At 35.6% G+C, this 18,541-nt stretch overlaps 1 protein-coding gene across 2 annotated transcripts in view; it reads left to right on the forward strand.

The window, feature by feature from the left end:
- The window catches only part of LOC112157392 (teneurin-3), an 800,843-nt gene that overhangs the window by 265,434 nt on the left and 516,868 nt on the right, over window positions 1–18,541 (forward strand). For both annotated transcript variants that reach the window (XM_036213709.1, XM_024290091.2), the window contains one exon: window positions 4,269–4,380. The gene's annotated coding sequence lies outside the window, so the exon portion shown is untranslated. The remainder of the gene's footprint in view (window positions 1–4,268; window positions 4,381–18,541) is intronic.

Below are 18,541 nucleotides of genomic sequence, written 5' to 3' on the forward strand. Positions count from 1 at the left end.
ACCAGATAGTAACTGTTTGTTTTTGTTTCTTCCAGAAACTGAAGTTATTTTTTCCTTGGTTACTAATTGATGCACACCAGATACTAATCAGAATTTTTTAGCTTAAATTTTTTGAAAAAAATTGTTTTTCTTTTTCTTTTTTTACTTGGCGGTCCCTTTAGGGGCTCCGTAAATTGTAAATTTATTTTTTGAAATATACACAACCTCAACCACAACCTCGTCCTCCTCTTCGTCCTCTTGGCGCCTTCCACGCTTGCTGGCCTCGCGCCGCGCCTCCCTATATGTGTATTGTAATTTGATCCATCGTTCTTTAAACTCAATAGGAACTGACTTAAAAAAATCTGTTCAATATGTGACTTTGTTTTTTAAACATGTTTCAATTAGGAATGCAAAGGGTTGCCTATTGTCAAAACCAATATTTTCGGAACCATCTTTGGACTCATCACTGTATTGCATTTGGTAAAAAAAAAAAAAAAAGTTGAGCACATCTTATGTAGAATCGGAACACAAGGACAGTTTTTACCTAACATCTTACTTTTTATTCACCAAAATAAAGCCTTATATGTAAATACATTAAAACCTGACTTGTTGCTTGCATGCTTTGCACAATGGTTGTTAGTCTTTCACAGTGCTAATCTGGCGCATACTTTTTCTGCTCTGACAACAATTTAAGTTAAAAGCTCACCATCAGTTCTAAAACTTTAATCAGGAGGCCTTGAACCCAGTTTCCCAAGGCGTGAATGCGAATCATTTGGAAGATCCAAACATGCTTCAACTCTCTCACAGCACAGTTAAGTGTAAATTAATGGCTTTTTCATATGGTATCACTTGATGTATAGAACTGTGTTCTCAAATGACACATTGAAATGATTTCCTGGCTGATTTTTCTGTGGATGGATGAATAGGAGGGTAGGCAGTCACACACACACAGTCTGAGGACTACATCTAGAGTCCTGCGAGTGACCCCCAGGAGAAACATGAGGCCCTGTGAACACGTGCACATGTGCTTGACTGAAAACTTCTGTGTGAGGCAGTGGAGTGAAGAACAAACACTGGGGACAAAAAATATATAAAGATTCTTTCGTTTTTTTTTTTTTTTTAGCAAAATGGTGAGAACTTTAACACACAATTTATTTTTTCCTCTAAAGAAGTTTAGCTTCTTATAAATTCTGTTCAGAGCATCGACGTTTACCTGCCTGCAGCACAAGTTCTGCTTGTACAAACACACACAAGTGACATCTGGAGAGTTTCTGCCTCACTGCTTTAGTTCCCATTCTGGTAGGACTCGAACTGGTACAACTTTCTGTCTACAATAATAAAAGAAAGTATTTGGAACATTGGATAATATAGTCAGAACACTAACTAAATTAAACTACGGCAAAAAAGTCAGTATTTGGGTTGTCGTTTTGCTTTGCTGGTACTATTTTATGCATAAACAGACTAAAGGGTATGTTTTTCTTTTTCAATGTGAAGTGTAAATAATTTTAAAATGTCTCGTGATCAAAAGCGTTTACTTTGTCGAACAGATCATTGGATTTACTTTTCCAAATGATTGCCATCTTCATTGCTGTAGTAAGCGTCCCGCTGCCACCACCAACCCAGGGGAATGTCTTTTTTTTTTTCTTTTAAATCTTCCTTCAGAATATTCCCTGACCAGTCTCAGAAACCAAGATCTTTTTCAGCCAGCAAACGCACAAGCCAATGGCTCTGTACTCCCACATTTGACTTCAAACTAACTCAAAGTTAACTTTTAAAGCACAGCTTTCTGCAGTTTGCATGGAAAATGAAAAAAAACACAATATTTCCCTGTGAGTTTCTAGTGTGAAATCAAGACAATTAGAATCACGTATAGCCTTATTGCAGTTTAATCACCAGGAAAGAATTACAAAGTGATTATCTTCATACCACGTTATGAAGCATTTCACTGTCAGAAGCACGTAATCCACATTGTGTTTATTTCTCATGAGCTGTGATTACAATGGCTGCAGTGTTCTCACACATACTTGATACCTAACAGATGTGTTTTATTTAAAGAAAACTCAAACAAAGGACAGCTTAAAATGGCAATCAGCTTATTTTTACAACAAAATACAAAATTGAGGCAAAATGGATGCATTAAAATATGCTCTACCCATAGAAACAGGTGAGTGATGATGGCAAATAATAGATTACGGTTAGATAAATCATCAGTCTAGACTTCTACACACCACACACACTTGAAGATAATATATGACACCTGCAATAGAATCATAGGGTGGTCCAGGTTATTAATATTGTTGACATTTTTAGTAAAAATGAAAGAACAAGTAGGGAAAACCAGTTTAACCTATGCTTTGCTTTGCATCAAGAAGGGAGCAAGAATCTATAAGCCCGCTTTAGCCGTCTGTTCTATGAGTACTTAGGAATGTGGGAGGGCAGATCGCAGCACTCAAAGGAACACATCACATTTATTGTCTCTGTATTTGAATAAAAAATATTTTTTATATTTTGTCCACCCATACCCTGAGGGAGTGGTGAGCTGCAGACACAGCCGCACTCAGGAACCATTTGATGGTTTAACCCCCCAATCCAACCCCTTAACGCTGAATATCAAGCAGGGAGGTACCTGGTCTCATTTTAGAGACTTTGGTGTGACTCTGCCGGGATTTGAACTTATGACCTTCTAGTTTTAGGACGGACGCTCTACCATAGGGCCACTGAGCTGGTAATAGAAGTAAAAGTAAAGCTGACTTGATATACCTCAAGTGTTGGAAATCGACATGGTTTATTTTAGAAGTTTTACATTCTTAATTTGTAGAAGTAATGGTAGTTACTTGATGTTGGTATGTGGATATTCTGGTTAAAATTAGTTATAGAATTGTAAATACTTATATACTGCTTTTCTACCTTGCTTTAAGGAACAAAACCTTTTACAGTCCCATTCACACACATTCACACGCTGACGACGGCTCAGCTGCCTGACACAGGCGCCAACCATCAGAAGAAATATGGGGTTCAGTGTCTTGCCCAAGGACACGGAAACCGAACCTGCAATCGTCCTGTCATCGTTCAAGCAAAAATACCTCTGCACCACAGCCGCCTCATTATAATAACAAATAATTAGAAAATGATCAAGTAAAACTCTTACCAACACTAGATTGGATTACCGTATTATCTGGAGTATAAGTCGTGCCGGAGTATAAAAATGTCCGATCAAGAGAAGAAAACCATATATACTGTAAGTCGCACTGGAATATAAGTCACACTTTTGGGAGAAAAATCAAAGTTTAAGAGGAAAACAATCAGATTGTCTTCCATGTTTGTTTTGGAAGACATTTCTTTTGCCATTGTCAGTAGCAAATACTCAGATGCACCGCCCTCTAGTGGTTGTTAAAGGAAACAACAGCTAGAGGACAACCAGTGTTTACTGGGAAAATGACAAAATATTCGAGCCTATTTATGTCTTCAAAATAAATAAATAAGTCACTCCTGAGTATAAGTCACACCCCTGACTAAACTATGAAAAAAAAGTTATACTGCAGAGAATATGGTATATACAACTACTGTTGTGGCTTTGAAATAGTCCAAGAACTCCACTTTTTTTTTCCAAGTTATACAAGAACTTCAAAGCTTCTCTTCTGTCCATTTACAAACACATGCAACATTTCTTAAACATTTATACAATCGAGGTCTGATAATCTACAGTAGTTTCTGCCGAATTGAGGACGCAGAGGTTCAAAACAACACTACTTTGCTTGGCAGAGACCCATTTCTGTAACCTCAGTCGTGGTCCATAAGAAATATCCAAATGTAAAAAAAAAACAAAAACAGATTACTTAGTAATTGCATGCATGCTTTATTGTTGGCTATTTCTTCAGATCAAAGATTACACCCAGGCTGTATACTGCAGTCTGCAGAATGTTTAATTATGTACCAAATACAGTAAGCTTGCTTCCACTACAAAGGCTTTCCTGCACTTTATCTGCTTTAGCTACTACCTGACATATTTCATTTGTATAGTTGTGTTTTGAGAAACAATAAATCATTCAACAGATTAGTGTGATGCTTGGAAGCACTTCACGTGTTTGATCAGGAGAAAACCTTGACAAAAGACTAAACATAGTGTCCATTTATAGCCAGCTTTGAATGAAAAGAGCTGCTGTTGGATGTGACTAACCTCTGAAATCCCCCCCTCCCGTCAGTATTTGCTTTACCTGAGCTGGTGAATGTTTTGCTAGACGTTGTTAGGAATATGTCAAGCTGAGTTGTGTTTTTGTTTTCCTTTGTAGATTCCTCTGATCAAAGTTGGGTTTCTGCTCCCCCCTGTGATGAGTTAGAACAGGAGGACTCCTGCCACCGGGCGACTACACGGAAATTTACAGTGGAAACACCAACTCAGAGGTACGAATGTGCAGACACATACTTGCAGCGTGGACACAGTTGCTTTTGAACAGTTTGCAGACCATTAGACCCAACAAAACCATTTTTATTTTCTTAGGAAAGACAAACTGCAAGCCCTATGAACATACTCTTTGGATAGTAGCATAAAGCACAACTCAGCGGCTATGTGTTCAGCTCTTTTTAAACAAGACGAGTTCAAAATCAGTAACTTTAGCCACAGATCTTCTAGATCATAGATACTTTATAGTCGTATTTGTGCTGCATCTTGACCCTTCGGTAACCTTCGTGGTGATCACACTCAGCAACCCCCTCTCCATGTTCCTCAATTCCATGACCTGAGTGTAATTGTTTTTTGCAATATTGCATTTCATTCCTAAAGCAATGATTGCATTGTACTCCTCATTTAACCTGATGAGATGTGATGTGATGACAGCTGATGGATGGGGTTTCATTGATACGAGAGGTGAGTGGCTTGTCAGAACAGGAGAACAAAGAAGGGAAGAAGGTACATGGGTGGAATCATAATGTACACAACAAAGTATAACGTTGTAGGAGACCTTGTTTTATATTATTGCATAACGTAGAGGTCAATTTTTGGAACGTAAGGGTGAGAATATTTGTATGTTGGTCTAGTTTTTGGCAAAAATTAATTGATGGTGGATCATCCACAAAATCATTGGTTCTTTGATGAGACGTCCAACTCATCAATGTCCTAAAACTATTAAGACCTTGAAGACCCACTCCAATCATCTTTTGGTCTTTTAGGGTGTCCTCAGACAAGAAAAATGATTTGTTCCAGACTGAGTCTGCTTAATTCTACCAGAGATTTCTATTCCAGATCAAAGCTTGTAAACAAAACCACATGACTAAAGATCTCCTCAGTTATTGGCCAGCAGTTACAGGGGCGGGTCAAGACAATTGCCAGGATTTGACAAGCTTTGCAATCCTTGATGGGATAGTTCACTTATTCAAGTTTTTTTATGTTGCTGATCAGTTTTCAATGTCTGTATCAAGGCCAGGTTCAACAATTTTTATTGATACTTTGTTACAGCAGAGGCATGCTGACAGGTGGGGAACGCTACGGCTACGAGGTACGCTAATAAGTGTTTATGACCTATAAATTGCCAGGAAAACCATGTGAGAAGCGTTGTGTATCACATTAAGCTGTTTAAATGAGCTGGCATTCATCCGACCACATTGCTGCTGCACGTTTGTCTGCTAATGACCGGCTACGGTGGCCATTTTGGTTCAGTTTTTTCGCTTTCAGAGCGGATCCTATTCAGACTGAGGAATCACAGAGTGAACCAAAGTTCAATTCAATTGGAAAAAAAACGAGACCACCTCGAAACATGGGTCAGGTCCCAGGCCAGAGTCGACTCGCGCGTTTTCAGAGTGAAACTTTGTTCCGGATTATCAGGGGACGCAAACTCTGGTTCACTTTTAGCGAACAAAGTGTGTCCGGTCTGAATACAACCTCAGTTACAATTATGCTGTTTTAGCCAACATAAAAAAAAAAAAAAAGTTTTGTTTTCTAGTGCATAATTTGGGCAGTGCCACTGAGTTGTGGGTGGAACCGCTGGAGCAGAAGTAAGCCTCCTGTGATATCCCATCATCCCTTTGTTTACGTGCTTTCCCACAAGCTTACAGCCCCTCACATCCCAAAGCTAACATGATGAGCAATGGTGAAGCTATCCAGCTGAGCAGTTTTTAGCCTAATACTAGCTTGGACAAGGAAAATGAAGAAGTTAATATATTTATTTGTTTGCAAGTGGATGTATCAGAATAGAACGGAGCAGGGAGCTTCTACGTCACAACTGAACACTTTTTCAAAGCTGCATTTTTTCCGTCTATTCCTGATTTATCAATGAATAAAGAAACCCTCAGAAAATGTGGTCTTAATTCTTAAATGCTTCAAGAACATATTAAAAACACCAAAAAACCATTGGAGTGGTTCTTAAAGTACAATATTTCTGTTCACTCTGATGCAAAAACTAACTACCTCTGAATTGTAGAATGAAAGGAAAACCTGTTTGAGAACTCACAACGGCTAAGCAGTCAACAAGTCAACTCGCAGTCTTTCCACTCATGAAAACTGTGAGCGTGGAGCATAATGTCGCTGCCCCTCTGTGGAGTGACAAATGGGCAACGCTGGCTCGGATGCACCCTTTAATTTGGGAAGCTAAATGAGACAAAGCGTAATGTTGGTGTAATTGAAGTTCACAGCGCTCCCATCGCGGGTTCGTATCACCAACGTTCTGCCCATTTGTTTTCAAAGTGCACAACAGACACTGATTTCATCAAGAAATGGATGACAGACTGCCTTTGCAGCTACATTTTATGACCCTCGACATTGAACGCGCTGCCCCTCGTCTGTTCTTTTGGCACGATTAGCTCCGAGTTTGAACAGAACATGCTGTTTCTTATCCATGTTAATCTGCTGCCTTCAAAGCTGCCAGAGTTGAAATAAAACCATGAGTCCACCCTCATTATTCATTCCCTATAAACTGCCCATAAGACTGTCCACCCTATTAAGTTCACTGACATTAAAAGGCGAAGAGCAAATCCTTTTAACCACACCAACATGTTATGTGCTATTAATATCAGAGGCAAACACATCTAATTAACTGTGACATCCCGCTTGTCTTGTTACCACCTTTAGAAACTTTCTGAAATTCCTTCCTGTCGTTCTCTCTTGTGAATTCACTTCTTTTCACTAATGATAATTGCTCTGATTCCATGTGATCTTCCTTTCGCCGATGCAGAACTCCTGAAAAGTAACACATTAGACCATTTCCTCGAAGGAAATTATCTTGTTGGTTTTAAGCAAACTGCTGTGCTTTAGTCCCAAGGTTTGGCTTATTTTTTAGAAAAGAAAATTCTTTAAAAAAAAAAGTTTTAACAGTCTATAGTTATTGTGGAGGAAGAAAACATGGGCAAGGCCTCGTAAGGTCATGCTGCATCTCCATCAAAGCACTTTATGCACCGAGCAAATGAAGCACCTTTCAGAACCATTATTAAAAAATCATTATCATCCTTCATCTCTCCCCGACCTTCTACTCAGCAAGCATAGCATCAAAAAGTTCACAGCCATCTATCAGTCAGTTCATCAGATCATCTGTCAGCGTACACTTGCTTTAAACCAAAACCTGTCATCTAATAGCTCTTTTCCCACTTGGAACGTAGAATGTTATCAGAAATGATCAGCCTTTCACACATTTAACACAGATTTTAATTATCCAGCGTCCCACTTTAATAGCACTGATGTGAACTCGGTGTCCTGCTAGATATCCTCGTCTCACAGAGTGAACTCGTCTTGGACATCTTTTGTGTTTCTGGCAGTGATATTATCTGTATTTAACAGCTGCCTTAACCGTTCTTCATATTAAAAATAACAGTTTTTCTGTAAGGCGGGTGATGTCAGAGTGAACTAGATATAGAGCATTACCTGTGTGTGAATGCTGTTAGCTGATTTTGACCACTGAGGATGCTAGTGCTGATAGCTAAAAATTCTGAAGCTAATAGCTGAAAACGCTGAAGCTGCTAGCCAGCTAAAAGATTAGATAAATGCCAAATTAGTCTTAAAAAGAAAAAAAAAATATATATATAGGTTTGTCAAAACATCTAGCATGTAGCTGAAATATTAGCTAAACTCCAAAAATAGCCTAAACAAATCTTATTGAATGCCTAACTAGTCAACAAAGTTAGCAGAATGCCAATTTTTAAAACTTTAAAACCGTTTTTTTTACATGATTATGAATAATAAAAAGGTAGGAATATTATTCCAGAATAAACCAACATAAACATTGAATAATTTTCAATATTTTACTCTCCCTAATTATATATTTTGTCAAAATTATACAAGTTAAAAATAAATAATCACAACATAACTTCGGATCATTAATAACAATGAAATAAAATGATCTGGAAGGCTGGAAAGAAACCTGTAGGGCCGGATCCAGCTCCTGGGCCTCGACTTTGACTCATGTGATCTAAATGGATTTACAGAATTTCACCAAGTTATGTGTGGATATATTTAAGAAAAAAAAAAGAGAGAAAAAAGCTTGGAGAAAAAAAAAATGCTCGAACACATGACGTTTTATTTTATGTTTTCATGTTTTTAGAAAGAGAAAAAATAATATTTTTTTTAAATCTTGATTAAAACACATGCATACTGGCTAAAAATACAAATTTTGATATTCTATGTCAGGAATAAGCAACTCCTGCCTCAGGGCCACATTTCTGTATATTTTCCAAGATACCCTGGAATTTTCTAATTGGGCGGACACACCTGAACCAGGTAATCAGTCGTGAGTAGGGCTTGAATATCTGGAAATCATGCAGACACTGCAGCCCTCGAGGCCTGGAGTTGACTATTCTTGTTCTATGCATTTACTAATTTTCCAAATTTAAATGAGAAATCACCCCCATAATTGGTATAAGTTATCATTTTGTTGAAGATTAAAATATGGTCAAATAATTTTATAATAATGCAAAAGAATATATGAATTCAGTGCCACTGAATTCACTAAATAGTGCTTTAATTTTACAGGTGAGATCACTTTAAGCTTTAACATTTGAGCTGCTATTAACGATACATGTTTCAAATACAACTTCAAACCTTGACGTAGTTTTTTTTCAGTACATTTTAATTTGTATTATCTCATATTGGTTGTGTTGTTATGGACGTTGTATGAATGTGGAGTCATGTTATTTGAAATAATCCTCTTCACAAACGACCTCAGCTTAAAATCAATGTTGAAACCCAATGTTTGTTGACTTTTTTAACGCCATGACAACCTAATTATTTTTTCTATACCAAATGAAATCATATACAACTATTTTTGAGGCATTCATTTTGATTTCCCATTTTACAGTATCATGGTGTGGACAGTAAAAACTGGGAAACTTTACTTTATCTATCGCCATATCTCTCCTAGTCTAAATATTTTATTTAGCCAAGAATGCATCAATGCATAATGCAATATGTCTTTTTGCTGTCCCATTCTCATCTGATTGCCACCATCCATCAGCCACTGCTGTGCAATTAGGGTGACTATTAACCTATACAGTGAGTACTGATTGATCTGTTGTCACTCACTCTGAGAAGCGCACATTTCTCATCATGCCACTGTGTTGCTCGTTTTGTTTTCTATCAGAATGATTAATAAGGGCAAATTGAATTTTTAACCTATTCAGTGTGTTGATAGATTCACTTCAGAGGGCCTTCTTCGATGGCTGCTGACGGCCACTTTAGGTACACAATGTTAAGTGTATTTGTATGCAACAATTGACTTTTTCACAAGCTAACACTCAGATTTATGAAGGATTAAGATATATTTACTGAGAATGCATTATTTTATAATAATTCTTGGATTTGTTGGAAATTCCCAAACAAAAGGCTGATGTCCAGAACCTTCATACACTTGAGACAACACAATAATAAGACATCACAATAATAGCAATCACTTTGTGGGTTTGATAGTTTAGTCTTAACATTTAGAAATCCTCTCAGGGCACAGTGGCATTCACCTGCAAAATTAAAACAAAATATTAATTAAAAAAAAAAAGGAAAGGGCAAAAAATCTAACCTGGAGAGGGATTAGAGCTGTGGGAATCTATCAGTTTTCTAAATGGATCTCATTACACAAATCGACCTTACTCTGGTGGGACTTCGCCTCCCATTTACACCTCCCTGTCTCGCCTGAACAACAGTCACATCTGCCTCATAAACTGATAAACCGACACTATTTAAGCCCATTTCCCATGACTCTTGTCCTCTGCTCGATGTGATTCAAGTGTTCTCTATTAGACTTTATAGTCTCTGTTAATGATGTTCACATCTTAACTGTCTTTGAACAGAGAGGTTTTAAGTGGGTTAAATGGGCTCGGGCCTGAGATAGGCCCATTTTTAATCTTTAAATGTCCGCTTGCTGGTGATTTAAGCTACTGCATATGTTGTTGCTACAGACAGCTACAGCATACGACCTTTGTGGTTGGATGCTGTGGGAATATCAAATGGTGTCATGTTCTGGATTAATGTATGGGGTCAAATCAGGATCAGCTTAGAGTGAATGGAAAACTCGATTGAAAATTTTAGAAAGACGGGCACTGTACATTTGTTCTGGTAGCCAATGAGCTCAAAGCCCCGCCCCCATGTATAATTAGGATCAGCTAATCAGCAAAAACTTGAAAACTCTGAATTGAAATTGAAAACAGAGAACTAAAAGAAAAGAATGGGTGATGAAAAAAAGGAAATTTGAAAGTACAAATATTTGTTTTACTTGGTAACTGTTTTTTTTATTCAACTTTTAACATTTCTTTCAAGTTTTTAATTTATTTTTTTTAAATGTTCAATTTTATTTTTTCAAATTTTCACTAATTCCGTCAAAATGTGTATTTTTGAATCTAAAACTGCATTCATTTTTTTTTCTTAAATTTACAATCCCTGTTTTTCAAATGTTCCATCCTGGTTTGACCCCATTATTTAAAAAAAAAAGTTTTAATCTGATAATATAATGATTCAGACATATTTTATGTTTTTTTTTCAATTAAACTGTTGAAATGTATGCATTTATACAAGGTTATTACATTTAAGACATAAAAAGGGAAATGTACTGATAAATAATATTATTAATGGTGAAACTCTTGTTTTTGTTGTTTATTTCTAAATTGTTTGTCACTGCTAGATATATAAACAGTTTTTCCCCCCTTAAAATTTTCTCTAAATATATTATTTAGCAAAAACACATTTTAAATCATGCATGAAACTCTCCCCTGCAGTTTCTTTGCATTTTTTTTTTTTTGAGAAAGAGAAAAATTGCAAATACATGTTTAGCATCTATTACTGCACTGCAGCTTCAAGTGAGTCGGAGAATGGTTTCCAGAAAAAAGGAGGAAAAGAAGCTTTTTGTAGAGAAGGATGTGACCCACACTACATTACAGCCTCTTACTTATGAAGTTAGGATAAATAAAAATAAAAATAAAAGCTTATTTTGGTGACATGTTCTTATCATTTTTGTGCAACACTTTTTACATTTCATATTCTACTCCCATTTTGCAAATATTACAAAAATCTTATTAGATACATTAAAAGTAAATGTTTAGCTTGTGGATTTGTGTTAAAACTTGCTCCTCATAAATGTAATTAATTGATCCTTAAGTAAGCAGAAACTAATAACCGATTGTAGTGTCTGTAGTGATGAATCACAGCCTAAAGAGGCTAAAGCGTGCAACTCTCACATTGCCTTAAGCACCCACAATAAAGCAAAAGAATGACATATTTCACATTTTATTTTTTTAGTCATATCTTGTAAATTAAAATTAAACTCTTTTTTTTCATTTGTGGGGAAAAAAGTCAAATTTTCCCCAATTTCTTTAGTGAAAGCTGAAAAACTTTAAATCACAAATATTATGTATTACAAAAATAAAAAAAAGAAAATGTAGAAAAGAAAGACAAAAGTATTTAGGATAGAACTGGCCTGAGGAAAAAGGCTGACAGCAGTCTCAGTGGAGCCTCTCTTTCTAAATATGCTTCCACTGTAATCCGGGAGAGGTAGAAAGTGTGGCCCGAGTGGCTGATATTTATGTTTGCGTACGATAAAAGGAATAATGACTGGCACTTTTATCGGCAAGCTTGACGTGTGTTTTGCAACAGCATGATGAATGATCAGCATTAGACAGCTTTCCTAAAAGGCCTTACTTGAAGAAGCTATTGGCGTTGAGAGAGAAATCATTATCCTCCAAAAAGAGGAGAAAAACCAGAGCCACAAGTGCTGTTTTATAAACGCTGTTGATTAGACAACTGATACTGCAGACGAGGTTTTAGGAGTGCATCATGAGACTAGATAAGAAGGTCGCTAAAGGAAAAAGTGAACAGGTTTTAAATGGACAACAGTAGCCAAGTTTCCACACCAGGACATCGGCTGACCTTTGACCCAGCTGCTCCATCTTTAGATAGTCTGAGGCAGACTTTGTCATGTATGTCTCTTTCTGGAAGGTTTATTCTTCTACACAGCAACAACTAGAGCTGAAAATAAGTAAAAAATTCTTAAAAATTGAAAAAAAAAATTCTTTAAAGGAGCAAAAAACTTCTGCCAGTAGGGTAAGAAAAACGGTCTAATGAAGAATTCCTATTTTTGAGAAAAAAGCTACGTCCAAATTCCCACTATCGAGTCCCCTAAAAGCAATTTGGACATCATGCTCACCACTTTTCTTTAGTTTCTCTAATCGCCGGATATGACGTCACCGCTTTTCAAAGTAAAAGTCGAATCAATTCAAACATTTTATGACTCCACTCTGTTCTGATGATGAAAATGTAGATGGTTTATTTAAAAAGTATTAAAACACTTTTTTTTTTTTCTTGCAAAAATTGTTTGACCGCAAAGCATTGTGGTCTATATTTGCTAATGTAGTGAACATCGATGCACAGTAGTTTTTCACAAAGTGAAATATTGCTCTTGATTTTGGAATTGTAGATTGTAGATTAGACCTACACTATAAAGTAAACTAAATGGAGAGTAAGGAAGGAATTCAGACATAGCCAAAAACTTGTTTTCTTACATTAAGATTCTTTTCCAAATAAAAAAATGTTCTTTTCTAAGACAGAAGAATAAGACTTTTTTTTCCTGAATCCCAGGTTTTCCTTCACTTTTTCCAAATGTAGTTTTTGTACGGTACCCTGGTAACAAGACTAAGCTTCAGATATGATATTTAGGAAATGAGGTTACTCAAAAAAAAAAAAAAAAACTGTATCCTAGTTAATTAATTGTAATCTGTATGATGCATTTATTTTAAGTGTCTCTGTAAACCTTTAGTTTTTACGAAGCTGGTTCCGCCCTGCCATCCACAAACTCATTTAGAACATTTTCATTATCTTCCTTTTTTTGGCATAAGTAAGTAACCTTAAAAATTCTTCATCTGAAAATAAACACATCTTAAATTAATCTTAATTTAAACTTTAAAACCAATCACAGATGTTTCAAAGGTGAAATTTTGTTTACTAATATCATCAGCTTGTTTTGTTTTTTTAACTAAATGAATTTCCATTATGATAAAAGCACAAACGACTTGAAAGAAAGATTTTAGATTGAGATTAGATAATCATCAATATGAACAAAAACGCTGAAAATAGTTCAGATGAGAATCTGATCCCAACAAACATTTCCTGATATGTTTTTTTTTTCACATCTTTAGTGTTATTTTCTGTGTTGCTCAGCTGATTCATAAGTGCTAAAATTGCTCGATGTTTTAAATAAAAAATCTATGCTATAAGGTACATTTGAACTGCATAAGAGCAGGAACACTTTTTTAATACACTTATTTGACTTACGATCAGCAAGTTACCGCTTTAAGTCTTGGTTCCAATTTGGCAAAATAGTTCTGCAAAATCCCAGTGCTAATTATAGTAATAATTGGGTTGGTAATATTGGGATGACATTTGTACTATTTTTTTCTTTCTTTTTTTTTATTCCAAATTGAGTTTTTTTTTTCTTTTTTAAATGTTACAAAGGAATTATATGGATGACAATTTGAATTTAATGACTCAATAACTCATTAATGACTTTTTTTTCAATGGGTTTAAATAAGTTTTACTAACAAACTGTTCATCTATTTTTTATTTTTATTTTTACTAATCCAGGATTTCGTTAATGGAATGTTTACACCACTGCTTGGGGAAAACAGATTTTTTTTCCTCTTAACTTTTCAAGTGTCCTGCAAAATTATAGAAAATAATCCTAATAAGAATGCACTAATAAAAACATTGACTTTTTTTATTTTTTTTTATGGTGATCATATTTTCTTACTTTAAATTTCAAGATTTCAAAAACATCAAATTCAAGTAGAAATAAAAGGAAAACAAATACAATCTTCTCCTTAACACTATACATGTATTTTTCTTTTTACATATTTTATTGTGTCAGATATTTTCAGCAGTAACTCATGTTTGTTAATATGATCTGGGATGGAAAAATTCCTAAACCTGGATAAACAAATCCTTATCTTTGTTTTGGGTTTTTTTTTTTTGTTTTTTTTTTTAATCAAATGTGACTTTCCACTTCACCAATTTATGCAATTATTCTCCAGAGGTGAAAAAAAAAAATGTTCTGCTGCAGTTTTTAATCACACGTATGAACAAAAGTTCACGTGTTTTCTGTCCGCGCTCTGAGCCCACGCGGCCCCTCGCCACGTCCCTCGCTTGCAAGTCACTCTGGATAAAAGCGTCAACTGAAATGGATGGAAGGTTAAGAACATCACCTCATTACACGAGCGCCCAGCTGCATGTTTCCTCCTCAGTGTTACCCGTGCTCAGGTCAATTAATATGAAAAGGAGTTTTATGCACTGGTCAGAATGACTTTCATTGGCGCCTCTCTGTCGTGCTCCATCAAACTATGCACTTACCAAAAGCTCACTGGTAAAGAGGCTCATATCTCCCCAGCTTCCCCCCTTAATTGGTTGATCAATTATTAACACACCAATAAACTTGCTGAATAAGTAATGCCGTTAAGGCTTATGCGGGGTTTTGAGCCCACAGCCCAGACATTTGGGTAAATATTTGTTGTTGATGTCTTTGAAAGACTGATGTTTATCATCAGAAACTCTGAGGTGAGGTTGTCATTTACTTCCAATCTGGGACCGGTGTTATCAGACAAGAGCTGGAACTGGATCGTCAGGAACTGTACCAAACTCTGTGTTATGCTGCTTTTACCTTTGAGGGGTCCCAGCCCTCCTTAAAGCTTGCTGGCTTCTTGCTGGAGAAATCCGCCTTCCGCCATATTGTACGGCGTGTAGCTCTGGAAGCTCTTGAGCTTTCTTGCTCACAAAAAGTCGAGGAGGCAAAGATCAACCTGACGTTTCTTCATCTTCTCCCCTGTGTCTGAGATCTTCCCCCAGGCTAAATTTAAAAACTACCAGATGAGGGTTTGATTTGACATAAAAAGTTAATCATCTCTTAGCTGGGTCAGGACTGTGCAAGGAAAATGTGTATGTAAATCTGTTTTTATTATATTTTTAATAGAATTTGACAGTCTAACAAGAAATAAAATGCATTTACTTAACTTTTTTTTTGGAGGGGTTTGGGGGGGTATCATAACCTCTTTTCTGTTGGCATTTCAAAATGGCACAAACTATTTTTTACTTGAACATTAAAGGTTTGGGAAAACAACTCCATATAAAGGTGATTTTACCTAAAAAAATGCAAACAATCAGATCAAATGCTAACAATGTTTTTGCAGTTGTTGCATCTTTTTGGGTTTACAATACAGACATGTACACTTAATAATGCATCAGTTAAATCTGCTGTTTTATTCATCTTGACTTGTATTTGTGATATTCATAAACTGTATAGTTTTTTTTTTTAATATTGAGCCAAATATGCCCCAAAGAAAATAAATGAGAAAGTCTTCAAATTTTAAAATGTTTAAGTAGATTATCAACAAGCCTTTAAATATATTGATAGGGTATTTTCTTTGTATTTTTTATATTAATTTTCAAAAAATTTGAGTTTACCTAATATTTTATACCTATTTATACCTAGCTTTTTTGGCTAATTTGGCATCTACTGAGATATTTTTATCCTAATTTAGAGTTAGGCTAATTTTTTATTTGCTAATTTTTTATCTAATTTGGCATCTACTGCGGTTTTTATTGGCAAATTTAAAGTTTAGCTTCTATTTAAGCACCAGTCTAGCATTTCTGACTTATACGGTTTATTGAGGCTATTTTGGAGTTTAGCTAATATTTAAGCTATGAGGTGGCTTATTTAGCTTATTTGACCTACGTTTTTTTGGCTAATTTGGAGTTTAGCTCATATTTAAGCAACAAACTAAATATTTTTTTTGCAAAATTGGCATGTTTTAGCGAATTTTAAGCAATTTTACTACATTTTTATTTCGTAAATTTAGTTCAAGTTCAGCACTCTTTCATAGTTCTTTAACAAAACTTCCAGTCTTTTAGCAAATTTAACATTTTGCAAATAGCTTTTGCATTTTTTAGCAAATCCCTTCATCAATTAAAGTAAATTGGCACCATTTTCAGTAAAAAGCTTCTGCATCTTCAGCAACTACTTTAAGCAAAAAACATTCTCACTGGCTTTATTGCAGCTGATGTAACTTTTCTAGTTATAGTTTGTGAGAAGAGCCTTAAGTTCTTACAGTGAAAGTGCCTCATTGGGCTTGTTTTGAAGCAGAATGAGGCAGTTTTCTTATATGATTTTTGGCTATTTAAATAAAATTGAACTGAATTGAATTGAAAGAAAAAAACACTAGAGGATTATAAATAAGGTTGGGCTGATAAAATTAATTAATCAATCTAAGCTTAATAGTTTAATAATTAATCCATAAAAATAGAGATTGATTAGCACATAAAGCTAAAGTCCGCTAGCTTGATGCTAACGTTTAATGTAATTTCCCATAGGACGGCTAAACAAACATTGCTGACTAAATGAACATCTTTATTTGCTCACATGAATTTCTCAAACTCTTTTAAGGGAATCATTTTAAAGTTACTATTTGGGCTCTAAAACACATTTTTTTTGTTCTTTCTTTGCTTATTCTTCCTGAAAAAAGTGTACTACTATAGCAAGATCGCCTCCTAGTGGCCAAACTGAAACGCCCTGCAGGAGAAGCAGAACAATCGTTGGAGCTTCTAAGTTTAAGAATCCATGTAACACTGTATGATATTTACAATCTTATTATAATTTCACTAATACATTTTACAGTATGTGAACTGTACCAGATTAATATAAATAGATTATTAATGTATTTCTAAACAAATGGGTAAACTCAAAATTGAAGTAACCAAATTGAATTAAATTAATTGAAAGAATAAAAAAAAAACAAAAATCTGGAAATTGTAAATAAACAATATAAGCTGATAGCAAAGAAAATCTAACAGTTTCCATGTACTTAATTTAAATGCATTTATGTTTTTTTTATCTTCTGCTTGCAATGCCATACAGCTGTGTTAAAAATCAAAATAATAAATGCGAATTGTCAGTGTGGTCACTGCACTTTTGGTTGTAGTGTCCCCCCAGGAAACATTCAAATCTAAATAGACGACTGCTTCAGTTGAGCTGTTCATGTGTTTGATCATGAGATCTTCCTGTGAGATAATCACTCGCGAAAAACTGTTCCTGGATGTTCAGGTTTTTTATTTTATTTTTATTTTTTTTTTGAGGAGAAGCCAAGCTGTTCTGTTCATGGAGCAAAGCAGGTAATGAGCTGGAGCTGTAAGAATAAACCGACTAACGCACGGCTGGAGGTTATTCCAACAATCAGGCAAAGGTGGTGTGTTTCTACAATCTGTTGTTGTTAAAATGTGTTTGTGTATTTCACTTCTGTCTATGCGATGGACCTTCAGTTGCTCCCACTCCAAAAAAAAAAAAAAAAAAAAATGGTGGCGTATATTCTAAAACAAAAAAAAAAGTTAAAAAGACAAAAATAAGCAAAGTTAATTCAAAGTTCAAAGGGAAAGTGATTTAGCTGCATCATGCTGCGTGAAAAACACAAGTTTCTTGCTTTGAAGCCTGTAGTTGTGGGACTCGGTTCACCCTTCTTTCCTTATCGTCCACTTTCCCCGGCCTGCTCCTGCTGCTTCAGGAGTCTTTAAAACGGATTCTCCTGGGTGCAGAAAAGTCTCTGGCTGGTTTAAAACATGCACACAAAATATTCATCAACTGCTTCCTTTTTGATCCTCATGTTTGTGTGGCTTATCATTACAATGAAGTAATTTTTTTCAAGCTGTATTTTGTGTCACCTACCGCTATTGTAAATTTGAACAATTATTAATCTTCATTAATTTGACCTGTTTTGGGGTTTTACTCGTTGAAGCGAGTGGGCTTTGCCTTGGAGAGCTCCAGTCTAAGAGGAGATTCATTTGGAGATTGCCGTCTGTGAGTCGGAGCTCCGTCTGGCTGAGCCATCACTGCGCTTTCACTCGGCTCACGCTGAGTAATAACAACTACATCCTTTCTTCATCTCATCTTCTGCTTTCGAGGTATCTCTTTTCTCACTGTACTCTCCTCCAGCTCTCTTGAACTACTTACTTTGCTTTTCCTTCTTTCCTATTATATCTCACACTTTTTATTTCCCTGTCCCGTTATCCTCACACAAACTGTTTTTCTTTTAATTTTGTCTTTTTTTTTCTGCCTCCCACTTTTTTTGT

This window comes from Oryzias melastigma, linkage group LG1 (assembly GCF_002922805.2).
Source record: "Oryzias melastigma strain HK-1 linkage group LG1, ASM292280v2, whole genome shotgun sequence".
NCBI lineage: Eukaryota > Metazoa > Chordata > Actinopteri > Beloniformes > Adrianichthyidae > Oryzias > Oryzias melastigma.